Genomic DNA, 20531 nt, shown 5'->3' with positions numbered 1-20531 from the left:
TAGAGTATTCATGAGTCTCGCTTGAGGGTACACTAATCTATCTCAATATGAAGTTATTTTATATTTTCTAAGTTCAGGCCAACAAGGGGGGTCCGGGGGCTTCCCCCCGGCTAGGGGTTGTGACCTGGGAACTACTAAGATGGGTTAGGTTGGGTTTGTGGGGTTTGTATGATAGCAACAGTGGTTGGGGGGTCACAGGGTGGGCGTTAGCGCCCCCCCCCCCCCCCCGTTAGGTCATTAGGTAGGTAAGGACACGGCTTGTAGGTCAGGTTAGGGGGGGAAGTTTGAGTTAGTTGTTGTCCATTTTTCTCGGCGTGAACCCCACAAACTACAAAGGCTCCCTAATTTCTTTTCCTCCTGTTTTGTTAAAGATATTTATCTTAATATTATTGTTCTTAAAATGTTCTATTTTTCCTTGTTTGCTTTCCTCACTGAGCTATTTTCCCTGTTGGAGCCCCTGGGCTTATAGCATCCTGCTTTTCCAACAGGGGTTGTAATTTAGCTAATAATAATAATAATAATAATAATAATAATAATAATAACAATAATTATAATAATAATAACAATAATTATAATAATAATAAATAATTATAATAATAAATAATTATAATTATAATAATTCTAATAATACTAATAATTCTAATAATAATGATTATATAATAATAATTAATAATAATAATTGATAATGAATAAATAATAAATGATAAATAAATAATTAGTAATAATTAATAACAATAAATAAATAATGATTAATGATAATAATAAATAAATGATTAATAATAGCCAATGATAAATAATAATTAATAATGATAATTAATAATAAATAAATTATAATTAATAATAATAATAATCCCCTTTTATGTTTTCTAGTTTTCTCTGGTAGAATATCATAGCATAGAAAACGTTACCTATTTAGATATAAAATCTCTCTCTCTCTCTCTCTCTCTCTCTCTCTCTCTCTCTCTCTCTCTTGTTCGTAAATTGTTCATCATCATTATTCGTGCAATATCTTTTTGTATTCCAATATGACGCAGGTGTGTATCAGTGCCCCTTTCCATGATTTTGTGGACTTATCTTTCTCCCTGTGTGCTAGCCTTACAGAAATATAATTTCTTTAGCCTTATTATATAGCGATCTATTTAAAGATAGGATATGCTGACGCCAAGTGTTCCTGTTCTATTGCAGAGTTCACTTGATATTCGTAGCACATTTATGGTTGACATTTCTGGCCTGTACACCTTTCTCGTGTTTTAGTGTCGTGTGGTCGGGTTTGTTACCAAACATTGTATTTTTAGTGTCTTATCTTGAGACGGGTTATTTTAAGCCAATAGAAAAATTATTCAAATGACGGAAAATTACTAAGAAATGAAAAGCCATTTCTCAACATTCCTAGTTTGATCCTTTCCCCCCCTTTCTATTAGTTCAACTAAAGTGACATATTGTAGTGTGAGACAATTTTGCTTCGGTATTATTCAATGAAACTGACCTGGTCTGTCATTAGAAACGTATTTAATTGATTTGAAAACTCAAATTGATAAATTAAAACTAGAGAACCTGCAGTTCATGTGCTTAAAGTTGGAATTACCGACTTAGGAAAGGCTAGTTTGTTATGCAGTATCCTTGTCAGTCAAACCTGCATATATATTTAATTGCGTCCTGTGTCTTGTATTCTCAATGACATTAAATCAAAGGGTTTAATTCTCTCTCTCTCTCTCTCTCTCTCTCTCTCTCTCTCTCTCTCTCTCTCAGAATGTTAGTAATATTCAGTCTGTTCTTGTGTAGATGTTCCGATTTTTGTAATTGCGTAAACGACAATTAAGTATTTATATTTAATTCATGAGTAAATAAAAATTCTCCCTAACATGGTTATATCAGTTATAATTACTGTAACAATGTTTAAGTTTTGGTATATTATTTCTGCAGTTGGATCATGATTTTAGGCAAGTTTTCAGATTTTCTGGAGGGTGCTAATAATAAGTTTATTTGATTTTTCGAACTATATCTAGTGTTGAAAATGGTACGGGGTAGAATTCCAACGTTCTATATATTTCTATGCAGCTTTTAGTAACAATGATGAGATTCTTACATTTTTAACATTTTTTTTTTTTTCGGTAGAATTTTGCTGCAATTATTTTTGAATTAATTTTATTTCGTACTAATTACTCTCCATATTTGTTTGAGAATGTAGCTTTGAGCTAAAATTGTTTGAATATAAATATTTCTCGTATGTCGGTTGTAAGTTTATTTATACATACTTAACGGTAAATACCAAATTTAGTTTCACGACACAGGGAATGTTAGGAATGGTTTATAAGAGTATTAAAATTACCGATCATTTAAAGTTCGTTTTAAGCGTATAACCCCCCCCCCCCTTAATTTTTCTAGCACTTCAATGCTCAATACCTACATACAGTAAAACGGCCAGAGAAAGGATAAGTTTATTGTGTCCAAAATATTCGTAGGAAACTCTCCTGCACAAAGCATTGCATTGTCCACACTTTTACTTATTGATCAAGTACTACGTAACTAGAGGATCCGACACTGGTTTTGTTAGCTACCTCTCTCTACCCTGGGACTGTCAAACAGTGACTGGCTACCTTAGTCCAACTACCTTCTGACGAAACTATGGCCCACCCACTTTCAGGTTTTCTATGACTAGTCCATGCTGGATTTTCTGCTGGTTCCCTGACATGAATGTCTTGTTAGGTAGTTACAGTAAATCAAAGTCTTATGGTACACTGAACAACACAGCACTGTACTCTTGAAATATGTACCAAAATACATGCGTTCAATTTTACTTTACGTAATTTATCATTAAAGTTTGGTTAGACCTTAATTACATTGAAAGTTTCAATCATTTTAGTTATTATTTTCTCTATGTTAACCACTAAAGATTAGAATTGCTTAAGATGTGACTTTCTTAATTAAACAAGTTGAAAGGCTATTCATTTAGATGATAATTTTTGGGAAAAGATTTCTAACCCCTAATTTCTTTGCAATTCAATTAGGTTTCAGTGGCGTCAGTTAGCTTTGGAGAAACATTTCCAAATAAACCTAGTTCGTAACTAAACCACATTCAACTTTACATGTAGTCAGTAGTTTTTATATTTTAGTGTTCATGGGAAAAAAATTAAAACAAGTTCATAACTTATTATGGAGTAGGTAGGATTTGACAAAAAGTAGTTCCAAAAACCGCAACTATGAATTCAGTACAGCATTTATCGTTTTCTTTGGTAATGTGAATATGTAGGCATACTATTCAAATAGAAATAAAGCATATAGTCTCCCTTTATAGCAAAGATTTTGGCTACAACGTAATACAAAATATACATAAATATTTTTCAATGCATGAATAAACCACAACATATGTGTCTGAAGGAATAAGTTTATTTCACAGTACAAAAGTACACCTGGTGTTTAGGTATAGCAAACACGATACACCAATCACAGATTAACACAGCAAAACCTCCAAAAGGTTACTGGCATTGGCAAGTTCCTCACCAGACTACATCGCTGTTGTTTCTGTCTTCTTTCCCATCTGAACTTGAACTGACTTCTTCCCTCTAACTACCTTCTGACGAAACCTGTTTGGCCAGAAAGTTAGTTGAAGGCAGTACTTCTTGTTGCTGCTACTAGACACGCAAATATTATAGGACAGTTTACATTATAGTCAAGACAATTCAGTAATTGATGATAAGCTTCCGAGTTAATGCGTACATATTACTATACAAAATTGCATATAGGTGTTGCCTTTTAATACAGGGTACCTGAAATTTGAAGACTTTGCAAGCATTCAATGTAAGTAATAATAAAATTCTCTCTCTCTCTCTCTCTCTCTCTCTCTCTCTCTCTCTCTCTCGTTTTAGCGTAGTGTTTAGAATTAGATGACTGCGCTGGCCTCCAGAGCTCGTAGCTGCAATTTGCTACTCCCACTAGACTCCCGAAATATTACTAGTAATATATGTGGGCCAATAAAATATGGATTTCGCTTAGTTTAAGCTGTCCTGAATTAGTTTTGAAGTATCCGCTCCTTCCTCAGTATGGCTAATCTCATTGTCGTTTGTCTCTTGAGAGCTGCTTGTTATTTGACATTCAAACAGCTGTTGTCGTGGTCCGCGATTTTTTGTTTTGTTATTTTATAATCGAAGAGCAAACAATGAAGGTTACTATATCACTTTTTAATAAAAAGAAGATATCCTCCAACTTATATCTTTTTAGCTTCATATTCGCGATTTTGCCAAGTTTTCATGCACGGTTGAATGTCTTTAGGTAAATCATTAATGTGGGTATTTGAAAGTTTAATCTGTTACAATAATATTTCAGCCTGCGATTTGAAAGTTTGTCTTCGTGTGTAGAGGTATTTGATAAATTGTTTTTTGACATTGGCGGATTTGAATGTATAAGCAAAATTTCCCATGGAGTTTTTTAGTGCCTATAAATGATGTCTATACTGTTTTTGAGTTTTTATAGTTTCCATCAATACTTTATTTTTACTTACTTTAAGGGTTGCTTATCTGGTCTTGTACAGCAGGGGTACCCTACTCTCTACAGGACCTCCACAGTTTGTTTTATGATGCTTGCTGTTTGATCATCACTGTCAAAACACTCACTAAATAAGAAAGTCTTCAGTTTCCTCTTGAAAGGCTTAATATCTTCTCAATCATTCGGATGTCTCATGGGGTAGTCTCGGGGCCGCATATTCAAAAGCTCTAGAGCCTACGGTAAGCATGTATCTAGGTATTGATAGTTTGAAACCATCTGTAACTATTTTCGTGTCAGGACGATTTGTTGGTAGCACAATATGTAACAATTCTTAGATATTTTGGACGACCAGTTCTGATAACTTGGTGGGTTATTGCACTACTTACTTTAAATTCAATTTTCGCTTTAATCGGCAGCCAATGTAGATCAATTAGTATAGGAGTGATCCTTTGTGTAGGTGGGACACCTTTTATGTCTTGCTCCTATGTTTATTGTTTTGTAATTTCTTAAGTTGTACTTTTGGTAGGTTATAGTAGATGGAGTTACAGTAGTATATTCTGGTAATCACATAGTTTATCACAAGTTTCTTTACGTAACATTCAACGTGGTACTTTTTTTATAAACGCAACATTTCTTAGATGATAACCAGCAGTTTTTACTACATATTTATTTGGCCATTGAGAAACAGGTTACAGGTTGCTGTCAATAAATAGGCCTAGATCACGAAGTTTACTAGGTATTCGCACCGAGTCATCTCTTTCCCACCACCATGAACTCAGTTTTGTTCTCTTTTAGATTTAGTTGTTATTTTTATCCATTCTCTCTAACACTATCAAGGATTCGGTTTAGAGTTTCAGTAGTGTCGTCTATATCATTCATAGAGAAGTAAAATTGTGTCATCCGCAAATAGTTTGAACTTCACACCATGCCCTTGTTGTATTTTCGATAGTCCAATAGTAGATGCAGAATAATATTGGGCCAAGTACACTCCCCTGGGGTACCCCTCTGTTTAAAGGTTCATATTGTGAATAAGAGTTTCCAATTTGTACACAGTAATTTCTACCCAACCAAGTAGTCTTTCAGGTATTCGAAAGCTTGATCTTCAACCCAGATGAACCGTAGGTCATTTAGTAGCAGTTCATGCACAACTGTATCAAAAGCAGCACTAAGATAGAGTAATATTAAAAGGCCACATTTAGTTTCATCCATCATTTCCAATATATCATTTGCAACAGAGCAGATGGCGGTCTCTGTAGAGTATAGTTTTCTGTAAACAGATCGGTTGTCAGGCAAAGCTTCTCTATTACTTTCAAGTGACATTAGTTGTTCAATATTTTTACTTATCTAGCACTTTTGAAACAAAGGATAGATTCGAAATAGGTCTATATGAGCTTAATTCCTGGTAATGCAGAGCACTTATATGAATTGATGTGACTATAGAGCCATTATCTCAGATTTTGGAAACTTACATTCATCAATGCTTGCATGTGCTATTCTCTCAAACATTTCGACTAGACTAGAAAAGTTTCTCTCTTCAATTACTTCAGATATTGTCACTTCGTTGTTGATCCAATGCATTTGTTGAAAAAAAAAAAAAGTTGAAATCAGTGGCAAGTCTAAAAATTATAATTATTATTGTTACCAATGATGCTAGCAACTATTAGATCAGTGAAACTTTATGGAGGAATTACGCTCTCTCTCTCTCTCTCTCTCTCTCTCTCTCTCCTCTCTCTCTCTCTCTCTCTCACCGCTCTCTCTCTCTCTCTCTCTCTCTCTCTCTCTCTCCTCTCTCTCTCTCTCTCTCTCTCTCTCTCTCTCTCTCTCCTCTCTCTCTCTCTTGAAAATTGTCATTAATTCCATGGGTAGTTTTCAGGAATAGTATTTAAATGCATTGATACGATTATAAGATGCCACTGGAATGGGAACCTACAAGGTTTCTTCTGTTTGGTTCTCCTGATTTTTAACTATTGTCTCTCTCAACTAGACTTTTTTTAAATGGTTGAAATTTATCGATCTTATTTGTGTTGAGTGGGTGTGGTTGGGGAGAGATTCTGTTAGGTCAGTGAACGGGGTTATTTTGGTATTTAATATATGAAAGCTCTTTGAAACTCCTCTTGGCACCTGACCTCATATAATGTAGGGAAGTTCTGAATGATTCTTTGCTTCCATGTGTCAATATAATACTGTACATTAGGTTTTCAAAGCCTCGTTTCTCGAGTTTATTTTTTGGGGGGATACAACCTAATTGTTTTCACATGTTTTTTGTGGCCTTTATTACTTTATCATAAACTTTCTTCCTCTGAAGAAACTCAAGAGCTTTTGATGTAAATTTGTTCATATCATAGTGTAATTTATTGATTTAACTTATTTCTTTGAAAACCATAATAGCAACACCAAAATAGCAACACTGTTAAAGAGTACATATATAAGTGCGGCTTGTCTCTCATATGAATTATTTGCAGTTATATTAGACAACTTAATTTTGGGATGAGCTAATAAAGTTTTAGAAAGTTGAATGCTTTAAACTTTCTAAAACGTATTAAGCTCGTGTCTAATAGAACAGAATAGAAAATACGCGATATCATATGATATATTTGCAGTAGGACCCTCTTAACAAGATTGGAAAATTTTAGTCATTTCTTCGTGTTTGTGTTGTTGATATGTCCCCCTGTAAAAAAGTTATTTACTAATATTTCTTGTTTTGCAGATTAACTACTGTTGTGCATTTTCAAACCTTAGACTGCGAAGAGAGACGCAAGAAGGATCGTCGACGCCCAAGAAAAATAATAAATAACGCCGGTAATCCAGGGCAACATGAACATATTTCTGGACCACAAATGTTTTTATAAATATATAATTTGGATTTTAATTCTTTTTTTTTTTTTTTTTGGCCGCTGCTGCGGCGGCCACACAGTTCACGAGTAAAGGACAAAATAAGTTATAAATTGGTATATATCGAGTTTTATTTGAGACCAAATGGTGTTAGTGCAGCTTCCCTACAGGAATGGAGTCCAAGAGTTGCCAAGTAGAATAATAAATTTCAATTTTTGGACATGAGACGACCCACACTATACTGTAATACACTCTCGGCCGACCCTCGGCGACCCACACTATACTGCTGTATTGCACCTCCCCAGTCCACTTCCTTGACAGCCACATCTTGGGGAATTTGGCGTCCAGAGCAACGTTATGTTTTACGTGTGATTATTCACTTGCTGCTGATACAACCCAAAGCCATGAGACTTACTTTTCACTATTCAAATAATGTCCAAGTTTGGGCATGGTAACACCAATGCTTTTTTTTTTCTTTTAATTTGACAACGTATCACCACTTCCTGAAAGATTACAAGGAGGTTCAGTACACTTTTTCATCACATATTCGCCTTGAAATACTTGGACAATAAACGTTAAATTAGTACAAGATGAAAACTAAAGAAACTGGGAGGAACATATGCAGGGATGAGAAGGCCTTTGTATTCTTGCAGAAAAGATACGGGTTCTAAGGATAGTATCAATATTGTGTCATTATTTTAAACAAGGAAGCCTGGGGGAAAAATCGTTAGAGAAAAGAAAATTAAGTAGATGTGCAAAATGTACAGTAGATTAAAGAGGCGAACATATGAGATTCGCAGGACAAACTCAATATGTAACAATTAAGGATGAAAATGATCTGAATGTTACTAAACTTAATATCAAGTGTATCTTTTTCTGCCAGAAATCTATTGGAAGGGAATGGACAACGGGTAGTGGATGACCAGACATTTGTTTGAAAGTGAGGAAGGAAAATGTCAAAATACGAGTATCAAGATAGTGTTAGTAAATACCATATGGACGTGAGAGATTCCCAGTTCTGATATATTACAAGAGGAGGAGGAAACTAAATTGCAGGTTCAACCCAGGACCCACAAAGCTTACATAGCTGGGGACAGAGTAATTAAAACTTGAGAACAGTGCAGACACCAAACTGATGATGCAGATGAATGACTTTAAGAGTACGGGCTTGCATGAAAATGTATTGACAGAGAAATAGTGCAGCATGGATGAGTCTATACAATAGAAATACAAAAAGGACCTACTATGAACAGATAACCTAGCGGTTAGAAAAAAAAACTAAAAACAAATTCTCATAAAACATTCTAAAACTAGTGAGAAATTGAGAAAACTGACAAAAGTCTGGATAAAGTTAATAAACGCAAATAAAGGGTTAATGGATGTTAAAACTGTGAAGTACTTATAAAAAGGTAGTGAGAAATTCGAAAAAAAATCTGGATAAAGTTAAACACCTTAATTATGTGGTCGTGTGGATGTTTTGGGAAGTACACATTGAGATGGCAGCGAGAAAGTGAGTAAAATCATAAAAGCCTGGATGAAGGTAGAATAGTATTCCATTAATACAAGAAATTGAGAGTATCCTATTAGTAGAAATAGCTGAGAATTGCAATACAGGACTAAAGTCTGCAATAAGTTTATGAGGCAGACATATGGACACTAGGCAACGGATATTAATGCGACATGACTAGCCTAATGTACACTGCGAGTCTGGGACTATCAGGATAAATTTAATCAAACATCTCGAAAATTAGTGTTGTAATGTTATCTAAAGATTTGAATACTTCAAGAACTTTAAAAACAGAACTTTTCGAATTTAATGTTTTCATACATTCTCAAAAAGCACCAAAATCTTATCTAGTTAACGACTCACTTGTAATTCGTCCAAGTGTGTTGTGGTCTTCATATAGCCTCTTGAACCATGGTCCGGAATTCTCATCTTGAGTATGTTCAACCCCTGAAAAAAGGGAACCAAATTAACATTCTTATACTTTTATCATCACTACATTCAATTTTCAATACTACTTGCAATTGTAGTAACAACAAGGAAGGAGAGAGAGAGAGAGAGAGAGAGAGAGAGAGAGAGAGAGAGACGAGAGAGAGAGAGAGAGAGAATTTGTTCCAGCTTTGGTAATTAACGGATTATCATCATTTAGAAATGAAAAATGGTAAACAAATGCATTCGAAAACTCATTTCCCATAAAAACGACACAATATTTTTCAACTTACTCATCATAACTTATTCACTACTCCTACAAAAAACCAGGTTCCAAATTCGTCGTTGCTCACTCCACAGTAAATTATTGTGGGCACAAGGTGCAAAGCGCTATAATTTCTGGAAAGTTCATTGTCATTAGTTACCTCCTACCTATGCCAGTATAGCTTACATACTTACATTTTTAGCCTTCTAAAAGCTTGTCTGATATATTGAACAACTCCTTTGGTTGACGAATCCACTTTCCTTAATTCTTTGTTAGTTTCTAAAGACTCTGAAGCTAGAATTTTTTCTTTTTTTATTTCTCTCTCATGACTCAATAGCCTATCATGTTCATTCCTATCTTTACAAATTAATTTTCTTTTAAATCTGTTGCATTCAACCTTGATTCGTTGTTAAAATGACACAAAGTTTACCTATGTAATCCCTTTTACTTATACCTTTTACATACTGTATCTCAATTTTGTCTTTTCTGCTCTTTTTCTTCCTTTTAGTCATTTCTGCTGTTTTTGTACTGTTTTGTCATTTATGCCTCCTTTTCTTCTGTATCTACATCAATTTCAGGTGTCACATTACCTTTTATTATTTTCTTCACTTCAAACTTCCTAAAATGTCTTACCTCTTCAATTTTAATATTATACTTTATATACATTTCTGGAGGACTTTTCCCCAACATCCCATATAGTTCCCTTATTTGGTCTTCCCTTATTTCTTTAACTAACCATTTCTCATGTGATGTAATGATGTTTTGAGAATGCTTCATTTACCCCTATAATTTTGTTCTCCTCTGTCCATATGCCTATTTCAGCCATTAACCCAATATAAGGTGTATTTACAACTTGTTCAAACATTTCTGTAATGATCTGGAACCGAAGCCCCTCTAACTTAACAACCACCAAACTTCTCATTATTTGCTAACAATGCAGTTACCACTAATGCTCCCGTTTTTCTTCATTCTCACCTGTTATGTCAATGATCCCACTTTGTTAAAGCCCTTAAATACTTTTTTTTTTTATTCACTGTTGCATAGGCCAAGGTAATTTATCCTACTTTGCTAACGTCTCTAAATATTTATTTTTTCTTCCCTTTGCCTAGGCCAAGGCTATGGTCTCATTTTGAGGACCATTCTCCTAATTATCTATTCATCTTTACCATTTCCATCCTTCATTTTCTAACAAGCCCTTTAAGCATGCCAATACTGAGAAATAAAATATCATCATCAACATATTCAGTGGGACACCGAATATCATAATTACACAGAATGACTTACAAAACCCTTCATACTGTAAATCATAAAGCCCTTCTTACTCAAGACAGCCAAACATCCAATCTGAAAAAGTAACAAAAAATTAGGATTCTTTTAACTATATGTGAATAATAATCAATATTTCAACTATAAATGAATTTGGCCTTTAGACAATTAATCATCTTGATTTAATGTGGTTTAAAGGTTTGTGGTTTATCAGTGCCTCAAGTTCTGCAAATCGCTTATCATCCAAGGCGGCTTAATAAATCTTCTTGTTTACCTAGTTTTGATATTTAAGTTAGTGAGTTATTAATATGTGAAATTTAAAGAAGTTTTAAATTAACAAATCCAAATAATAATAATAATAATAATAATAATAATAATAATAATAATAATAATAATAATAATAATAAATTATTATTATTATCATTATTAATTTCGAAATAAATAGCCAATCGTCAAGTACTCCTATAGTATTTGGGACACGAGATTTTGGCAGATCCAAGAGTTGGAATGCCCAGATTAAGTCGACATCATGGGCCGGATGAAAAGATAAATATTGAATATTAAGTGTCATTGTAAGCATGAATATAACAAATAAAAATCATAGTTTAAAAGCTACATACAATAAATTACCAATGAATGGGTTGAAATAAAGTATAAATTGCATGAAGTATGAAATTTAATTTCAAGTTTTGAGAATAGCTATGGGAAGAATTGAAACTTAATTAGGGCAAAATAAAGCAAACATGGGAGAGACTCTGGGATTGATGTTGAATATATGGAGAAGGATAGGCAATAAAAAGACGGGTTTAATTTTAAAAAAAATGGGATAATATTGTTTTACCGTATTTGCATACGTAAAATGTACTAGAAAATCGACAATAAATGATAAATAAAGCGTTTTTCTTTGACTTTGAAAAATAGAAAAATATAACGATTGGTTTTTTCAGACCACCACCAACACCCCAGGTATTAGTAGGTTGGACAGGGCACCAGCACCCGTTGAGATACTACCGCTATAGACTTATGGGGTCCTTTGACTAGCCAGACAGTACTCCACTGGATCCCGCTCTCTGGTTACGGTTTACTCAGGTTTACCTACACATACACCGAATAGTCTGGCCTATTCTTTATAGATTCTACTCTGTCCTTATACATCTGACAACACTGAGATTACCAAAAAATTCTTCTTCACCAAAGGGGTTAACTACTGCAACTGTAATTGTTCAGTGGCCAATTTTCTCTTGGTAAAAGAGACTCTTTAGCTATGGTAAGCAGCTCCTCTAGGAGAAGGACACTCCGAAATCAAACCATTGTTATCTAGTCTTGGGTAGTACCATAGCCTCTGTACCATGGACTTCCACTGTCTTGGGTTAGAGTTCTCTTGCTTGAGGGTACACTCAGGCACACCATTCTATCTTATTTCTCTTCCTCTTGTTTTCTTAAAGTTTTTATAGTCTATATCTATATTTATGTGTTGTCAATGTTCTAGAAATTATCTTATTTTTCCCTGTGTCCTTTTCTCATTGGGCTATTTTCCCTTTTGGAGCCCCTAGGTTTATAGCATCCTGCTTTTCCAACAAGGGTTTTAGCTTAGCAAGTACTTAATAACAATAATTGCTACGAAACACTGATCACATACTGAGGGGGAGAGGTGCTTTGGTGCATCCAGTGCACATCACACGGTGAACTATAGCCATTACTAAAGAGCATTTACAATGTCACTTTGGCCCTTGCCTGAACTCACGTTTTAACCTTTTACACAACCTCCATTCTCATTTTCTTCCATGTTGCTGCCCAACCTCTTTCAGGTCTTACGTCAAACTGCAATTGACGTTTTCCCCAAACGACGCTATGGTTTGAATCGCCCCTCCTGGTCGAGTTACCAGGACATCGATCCCAACTTCTATGAATAAGTATAAGAGAGAGAGAGAGAGAGAGAGAGAGAGAGAGAGAGAGAGAGAGAGAGGAGAGAGAGAGAGAGAGAGAGAGAGGAGAGAGAGAGGAAGGGAGAGAGAGAGAGGGAGAGAGAGAGAGAGAGAGAGAGAGAGAGAGAGAGGAGAGAGAGAGAGAGAGAGGAGGGAGAGAGAGAGAGAGAGAGGGAGAGGAGAGAGAGAGAGGAGGGAGAGAGAGAGAGAGGGGGAGAGAGAGAGAGAGAGAGGGGGAAGAGAGAGAGAGAGGGAGAGAGAGGGAGAGGGGGAGAGAGAGAGAGAGGGGAGAGGGAGAGGGAGAGGAGAGGGAGAGAGGAGAGGAGAGAGAGAGAGAGAGAGAGAGGGAGGAGGAGAGAGAGAGAGAGAGAGAATTTGATGAATTAGACTGTAAATGTCCTTTTTTGTTAAGAGTTAGGGAGTGATATAGAGATCCGTTGATATGACAATCAACAGAGATTACGTAATCTGATACTCTATATACTCAAGAATGGATATGGCAAAACAAATCTTGTAGATCCTCCAGTGCAAGGCACCGGGGCTCTTCCGTGAGATATAAGACAAGCAAACATCCCTTTCAGTAAGGTTAAAGTAATTAAAGTGCATGCTTTCTTAGTGTTTAAATCAAATCAGTTTTTCATCAAATTAGATTTTCCGTGGACGTTCCAAGTAAAGTTTTGACAATGGGACACACGATTAAAGCAGATCAAGAGAAAGGAGGACACAATAAGGTTCACATAAAATGTGAACTGTTGATATAGTCTGTATCCCGCCAGTCAACGTATGAGGGAGGTCGGATAGGCAATGGAGGTTAGGAATCTTATGATGAGGGTAACCCAGATTTCAGATGTCACATGGTGACGAATATCTATCTATCTCTTGGAATAAGCACCTTAGCTCCATACAGGACAGGCGCCTTAAAACCTTACCTTGCCCGTCAAACAGGATCCCGGCAATCTGCATACGCACGACACGCACTAAGCCCAAGACTGTAAATATGCTGGAAATGATGGATGAAAATTAATGTGGTATATTGTTCGATCTCAGTGCTGCTTTTGATACAGTTGTGCATGGACTGCTACTAAATATCTATGGTCCATCGGCATTGGAAGATTAAGCTTTCAAATACCTAAAAGACTACTTGGTTGGTAGAAATTACTGTGTACAAATGGGAAACTCTTATTCATCATATGAACCCTTACACAGAGGGGCAGTTTTGAATAAAATAAGAAGCCGTGGACAATGAGGAACTCAAATAAAAAGATGTCAAGCAATGAACAAAGATGTTGGAAAGGTACCGACCAGGATAAGACGGACCCCTCAACCCGTCCCTGCACTAGGTGGGATGTTGAGAGCGATGGTGCAACTTCAATCTGTGCATCGAGCACCCAGCAGGGATCCCCACCAGATCAGCAAAGTCCTGATCCTGGGCCCCAGCAACCATCAAGACAAGGAACCAAAAAGAAAAGAAGACTATTTCAAAGTGTTAAATTGTCCCTTGCAGAGAAGAATGTACTCCTCTTCTGCTTCCCCTACTCAAGGTATGAGGGATGGGGGCAGACGTAGAAACCAAGTATTTAAGGAAAAAATTACAGATTCTGATTTACCACCTGATAAAATTGCTGCCACTAATACGAGACTATTAGCATTGATAGTTTCACATATTCCTAAGTATGAAGAAGAGATAGAAAATATAAAAAAAGAAGCCGAGGGTAAAGCAAAGAGTGACTTTGAAGAAAGCGAAGTGAACAACAAGAATACAGAAAAAGTAGATGGGAGAAAAAAAGAAGATTGGGTATTGATATGGGCAATGGAGTATGCCAAAGAAAAGTTTACCCGACAAAGAGAAAGATGCAACAAGTTGGTAGAGAATATTCCATCTTCATTGCCCAAATAAGATTGGTATATCAAGATCAAAGCTCACCAACCAGAAATTTAATTCCATTGCATATAAACACTTTAATGAAGCCGAAATTCAAAAGATGAGGGAGTAATTTAAAGACATGGTAAAAAACAACAAATGTCCCATAGAGGAGCCCTTGGAAAATGACAAACGGGAATAATGTGGAAAATACAGCTCAAGTCCAGCAAAGACCATTACCACCAGTACCTCAGAGCACCACAACCAGAAAGCAAGAGAGACAAGCGAGGACAGCAACACCAGAACCACCGGGCTCCCCTTCTTCAAGCTCTAGCTGGGAAACAGAAGAATCAAGCAGCCCTGAGAGAAGAAATGGAAACCACACTCCACCTAGGCGAACAAGAAACGTTGAAGCGGAGCTTGACCCAGAACAACAGGAATTAGAAGAGGAACTGGCCAACAAAATTGAAGAAACCAAAACAATATCAATGGAAGATCGGCCCTAGCTGATCAAACATAAAAAATTTGGAAATAATTTGTAATTTTCCTAACATATGTACTTGAAGCTATTTATAATAGGATATTACTTTCGGCGCAGCTGGAAGACGAGCCATGATAATTTTAGTGAGGGATAACTACCCCATCCGCTAGTTAGCGGGTGGGGGCGGGGGGGGGGTAGACTGGCTACCCCACTCACTCACACCTCTTGGCTGAGTAACCACTTTGTTTTATGGCAGGACTTCTCGGGGGACAGGGTGGCGGGCTAATTTGTATAAATAGCTTCAGGTTTGTATGTTAGAAAAAATACAAATTATTTCCAAATTTGTTATTTGTTCCGACACAGATACAAACCTTCGCTATTTATAATAGGGTGACTTACTCTTAGGAGGGAGGAAGTCCTCACCAACTGGCTTTGGTCATGACCCGGAGTCTCCTCTATTTCGATCTGTGATCAATAGTAAAGGGGGACCCTACCCTCGCTAAAATCAAGTGCCGATATGAGGTAATGCACTGATAGCGGCCTGCAGAAGCTTGTGTGTGAGTGGAACTAACAGAGTGGCTTGTCTTTAACATAGGAACTCGAGTAGAGAACCTATTGTTCTTAAAGACTTACCCAATACTCTCCCTCTAAAAGGTATTGGGGACGTAACAAAGTATTCTTCAATACTTAGGAGGCACAAGGGAAATGGGTCTCACCTGCAGTGAGGTGAGGTCAGCTATGCTGAGGCTTGCGGAGCTGTTTTCCCCAAAGGGGAGAAGGTGAAAGAAAGAAAGGAGCCAGACATTCTTACTCATTCACCCCAGACTAATCCGGGTAGCCTCAGCCCTCAACCCTCTGCTACTTGTCCATCAAGGAGCCTGAGGTGTTTAGACCATTTGTTGTGTGACCACCACAGGACCAATGGAAAAGGTCTCCATGTTCTTGTGGGTTACGTCTTTGCAGGTAGTGCCGTGAAGGTTGAATGACGCTTCCACATGCCCGCTTAAAGTATCTGCACCACAAAGTAGTTTCTTGAACGCCAGGGACGTAACAACGCCAGTGACGTAGCAACGCCTGTGATGTTACAAGCTCTGGGTCTTAGGATGGAGGAGAGTCTAGATTAAGAGTAACCTCAACTGCCTTCCGATCCCAGAGGGGAAGGAAAACCTTGAGGTCCTCCTCTTGACCTTCCCCGTGCTGGTCAACAGTGCCGACACACGGGGGCGAGCTGGTATCGTTCTTTTAAGGTAACCCCACAGACTTCTCACTGAGTAAAACCCCAGTTGATGGGTTTCCGGTTACCGAACGAAGATTCTTTATTCAAAAAGGGCTGCACCTAGGGTACAGCATACTCGGAATTGAGTCTTGGCAATCCACTCAGGGACGCCGCTGAGGATTACTTCTCCCCGTCTCCTAGGGTAGGAGACAACAGAGGTTGGATCATACAACACACCTAACTCTCTTGGTCAAAAGCCCAAGTGAGTAGAAAAGGCGTCTTCCGTGTAAGGAAGCGATCTGGTGCTGGGCCTATGGTTCGTAGAGAGGGGCCTCCAGAGACTGAAGGACCCGAACCGCGTTCCCAGGAGGAGGTTGAGATCCGACGGGGGACAAGTTATCTCACACTTACTTAAGTAAAGGCCTCGATGGGAGAGAATCCCTTTCCACGACATCAGTCACCAAGAACCGAACACTTCGCCTGGAGGACCAACGCTGAAAAGTGTCCGAGGTGCCTAGACATCATTTCCGTAACCTGATGCGAAAGGCCTCTTTGAGAGGGGTGGTGTAGGATCGTCCCAGGCGAGAAGTCGAAGTAAAGCTACGACTTAGGAAAGTGTTAGCATGTGGCTGCTTGGAAGATCGTGCCGTGGAGGAAGATCCCTCGGAACTCCGTCAGGAGCTGTAGAAGGTCCGGGAACCATTCTGCGGGTTGCCATAGTAAAGCTACTGGAGCTCCGTTAGGGGCTGCAGAAGGTCTGGGAACCGTTCTGCGGGATGCCATATCGAAGCTATTAGAGTCATTGATAAGATCCTGCTTATCCTGATTTGGCCGAGGACTTTTTCACCAGACCGAATGGGGGGAAAAAAATAAGGCACATCTCTAGGCCGCCCCACCGATCTTGGAATACAACTTGTTTGAGAGCCTGGGGAATGGTCGAGTGGGAGCCTTAAGATCAGGGCCGCTGCGAGCATAACCACAGTTGGAGACCCCCCAAAGTTAAGACTTTGTTGGATACAAGATGATTCCAAGACACTAGGAGCCCACTATCTGGGTGGTTTTGCAAGCACATTCCTATGCCAGGAATGATGCGAGCAGATGGGGGCAACTAGTTGTCCTCTGTCCATCTAAGGCTTCGTACTGCTAGATGGTTTTCTAAGAGGGGTGAATGCTGGTACCTTTCTGAATCGGGCCAACAGACGAGGATGGAATGGTATGGCATATGCACCCCCCCTTCTCTCTTTTGATGCATGATAGAGAGCATCAAGTTCAGAGAAGACAGGCCTCTTTTCAGAAGCTCGCGTCTGCCCCCCATCGTCCGCGGATTGTCCAGCGGTGGGGGGGGGGGGGTAGTGCATAGCAATAAACACACCTCGAGATGATGTCGAGACGTGTAACCAATTGCACGTTCTTGCAACGAAGGGGAACAGCCTGTTCTCCCTCCAATTGCCACTAATTCAGTGTGGTTGGCCGAATAAGACCGATACCAAACGGTAAACCAGTTAAACAGTACAGCTTATGATATAATAGCGAATCTCCTTAGAGATCGCTTTCCGGACAAGAGACTGTACAGTAAACACCGAACGCCTTTAACTAAACCCAAGAGGGGATTGAGATGTATCTTCAATCAATTGTTGGGTGGGTAAAGAGCATAAGTCTACTACGAAGTAGTAACACCGAACCGTACGCATGACAAGCATACATGCGTAGTTCGACTTAAAAGTCGTATCCGGAACTGTTGGAGAACGTTGGAAACGTTTGTAATGGAGGTTTCTCGTTCTTAGGACAAAAAAACGTTCGTACTTCTCCGTCTCCGCTCGGTAAATTAGCAATTATATTAAATGTTCCCTACTAGGGAACAGATATGCTTATGAGAAGTTTCCAGCCCTCCTCATTATATGTGGGGCTAGCCAGAGTTCATTACACAGAAACGGATATCCGTTTACCAGTGGGCGGGGTTTGAAACGTTCGTAACGTAATGAAAAGATGCCCACGCTGTTGCTAACGCTCTTTTAACGTCAGCTAACAATATTCCTTCGGGACTAATTGTTTGAAACAATAACCCTGTAAGGATAGAATAAAAGTCTCGGAAGATTATCGTGTAAAAAAGCAAATCGTTATACCCAGGGTACAATGACGGGAAAGGCTACCTCCATCAAACGGAAGAACTGAGTTTAAGACCATAACCTCGCCGTTTTGTCTTGGCTAGAGTGCATGCTCCGGGAATGCTTACGGCCTTCATGAAGTTTTAACACCCATTGAAGTTTTGTAAAAACTTCTCAGGCACGAGTCGCTCGAAAAAGGTTGAAGTCTCGTATGTTGGGGTTTGCTTCAAGAAACCCAGACATAATTGCCATCGACCGCTTACTCAGAGGGGTTGCCATCGAACGCTTTCTCAATAGTGAGAAAACTACTGTCTAAATCCGGCAAAGCCTGCCAGGGGAAATGAACTGCAATGTAAAGAATTTTCATTCCCCCGCTCATTTCCATCTGCTAACCAAACCACTCGAAGTGGGAAGGTGGAAGAAAGATGACGGTGGTTCGTCCGAAACCGAAAGAATCGGTGCTGGCGAAACCAGACTAGCTGATATAGTAATTAGCTGGGAGTGTGAGTGACGTATGAAGTCACACCTTTGGAAGACCCATCCCTTAGAAGGGGGGGGGGGGGGGTCAACCATAGAGTTTTCAGAAAACTCTGGATCGCGGAAACTGAAAGATTTGGATGAGAACCTAGGGGTTCAGAATCTATTTGTGAATTCCTTTCCCACGACCTTAAGGGATGTTGTGCCGAGAACCCGCAGGAACTCTGTCGCTCATTCCTGATGGAATTTCCAGGAATCGTGATACGTGACCAGGACCCAAAGGAACTGTGTCTTAGTTATCTGTAGGGATTCGTAAACCCTTAGGCAGCAACCATCCCTCCGTCATCAGAGTAAAACTCTTGATGACGATGGGCGCGCGAACAATTCACGGGACGAGAGTTCGAAAACTCTGTCATAAGAGTAAACCTTTTGTGCACTCGTGAACACACACTCATAAGTATGGCTATGATCACGAGAACCGAAAGGTTCAGCGTGAACTGCGTTGTGAGACCCTGAAGGATCATAAGAGTTGTTCGCGCACTTCAACCGGTTGCGTGCACCTCGTTGTTCGTGCACACCAAGTTGGTCCTGCGTGCATGCCAATACAGTCGTGCGCTCCAATCCGATCGTGTGCGCACGCCAATATGATCGTGCGCTCCTATCCGATCGAGTGCGCTGTTCTTGTGCCGCACTGTTGGTAAGCGGATGGGAGCTCGTGCACGTGCCCTTCCCGGTTGCGCACACCTTTTCCGTGCTCGTGGAGCACATGAGGTTATTCACGCATCTGGCGCGCATAAGGTTGCTCGTGTGCATGGGGCGCCAGAGGATGAACCCGCGCGCCATGATCGCCATTTTTTTTGCGAGCGCCAAGGAGGTCATGCATGCCGATTCGGTCGTGCGCACCAACTTGGTCGTGCCCGCAAGAGCTCTCAGGTTGCTGAGAGAATTCACTGCTACACTCACCCAAAGGTTCACGATAGCTTGTGTTGTGTGAGCGCGAACGATCAACACAACGAGATTTTAAAAACTAGTCATAATAAGAATGACTGGTCACGAGAACCCGAAAGTTCAGGGTGAACTGTGTTGCGCGAACTCGAAGGAGCAACGCAACAAGAAACCGGAGTTTCTCTGTCACAAAATACCGAAGTGTTAGCGCAACTAGAGTTACGAGACCCCGAAGGGTCAGCGCAACGAGAAAGTGAAGTTTCCCTGTCACTAAACACCGAAGTGTTGGAGTGACTAAAGTTACGAGAGCCCAAGGGTTCTGCGTAATTAATGTTACGAGACCCCAAAGGTCTGCGTAACGAGAAACCGAAGTGTCAGTGACTAAAGTTACGAGAGCCCAAGGGTTCTGCTCAACTAATGTTATGAGACCCCGAAGGGTCAGCGCAACGAGAAACCGAAGTTTCCCTGGCACTAAACACCGAAGTGTCGGAGTGACTAAAGTTACGAGAGCCCAAGGGTTCTGCATAACTAATGTTACGAGACCCCGAAGGTCACTGTAACGAGAAACCGAAGTTTCCCTGTCACAAAACACCGAAGTGTCAGTGACTAAAGTTACGAGAGCTCTAGGGTTCAACGTAACTGATGTTACGGGACCCCGAAGGGTCAGCGTAACGAGAAACCGTAGTTTCCCTGTCAGAACACACCGGAGTGTTAGAGTGACTAAAGTTACGAGAGCCCAAGGG

General features: G+C 39.3%; 1 protein-coding gene and 1 long non-coding RNA gene across 3 annotated transcripts in view; one reads left to right on the top strand and one right to left on the bottom strand.

Moving 5' to 3' along the window:
* LOC137657745 (protein-lysine N-methyltransferase EEF2KMT-like) overlaps positions 1 to 20531 on the top strand; it is a 320088-nt gene that overhangs the window by 246785 nt on the left and 52772 nt on the right. The window lies entirely within an intron of this gene.
* Positions 7590 to 20531, bottom strand: part of LOC137657746 (uncharacterized) — a 161672-nt gene continuing 148730 nt past the window's right edge. The window contains exons 1-4 of one of the 2 annotated variants that reach the window (XR_011047198.1): positions 10835 to 10859; positions 9541 to 9646; positions 9185 to 9268; positions 7590 to 7817 (exon numbers count right to left, since the gene is read on the bottom strand). This is a non-coding gene — a long non-coding RNA (uncharacterized lncRNA). Of the gene's footprint in view, positions 7818 to 9184; positions 9269 to 9540; positions 9647 to 10834; positions 10860 to 20531 lie in introns of those variants that run through there. The other variant, XR_011047199.1, reaches the window with a different exon arrangement.

The sequence above is a fragment of the Palaemon carinicauda genome, chromosome 18 (genome assembly GCF_036898095.1).
Source record: "Palaemon carinicauda isolate YSFRI2023 chromosome 18, ASM3689809v2, whole genome shotgun sequence".
Classification (NCBI taxonomy): Eukaryota; Metazoa; Arthropoda; class Malacostraca; order Decapoda; family Palaemonidae; genus Palaemon; species Palaemon carinicauda.
The sequence above is the reverse complement of the archived record's forward strand: the minus strand, read 5'-3'. Positions and strand labels throughout refer to the sequence as shown.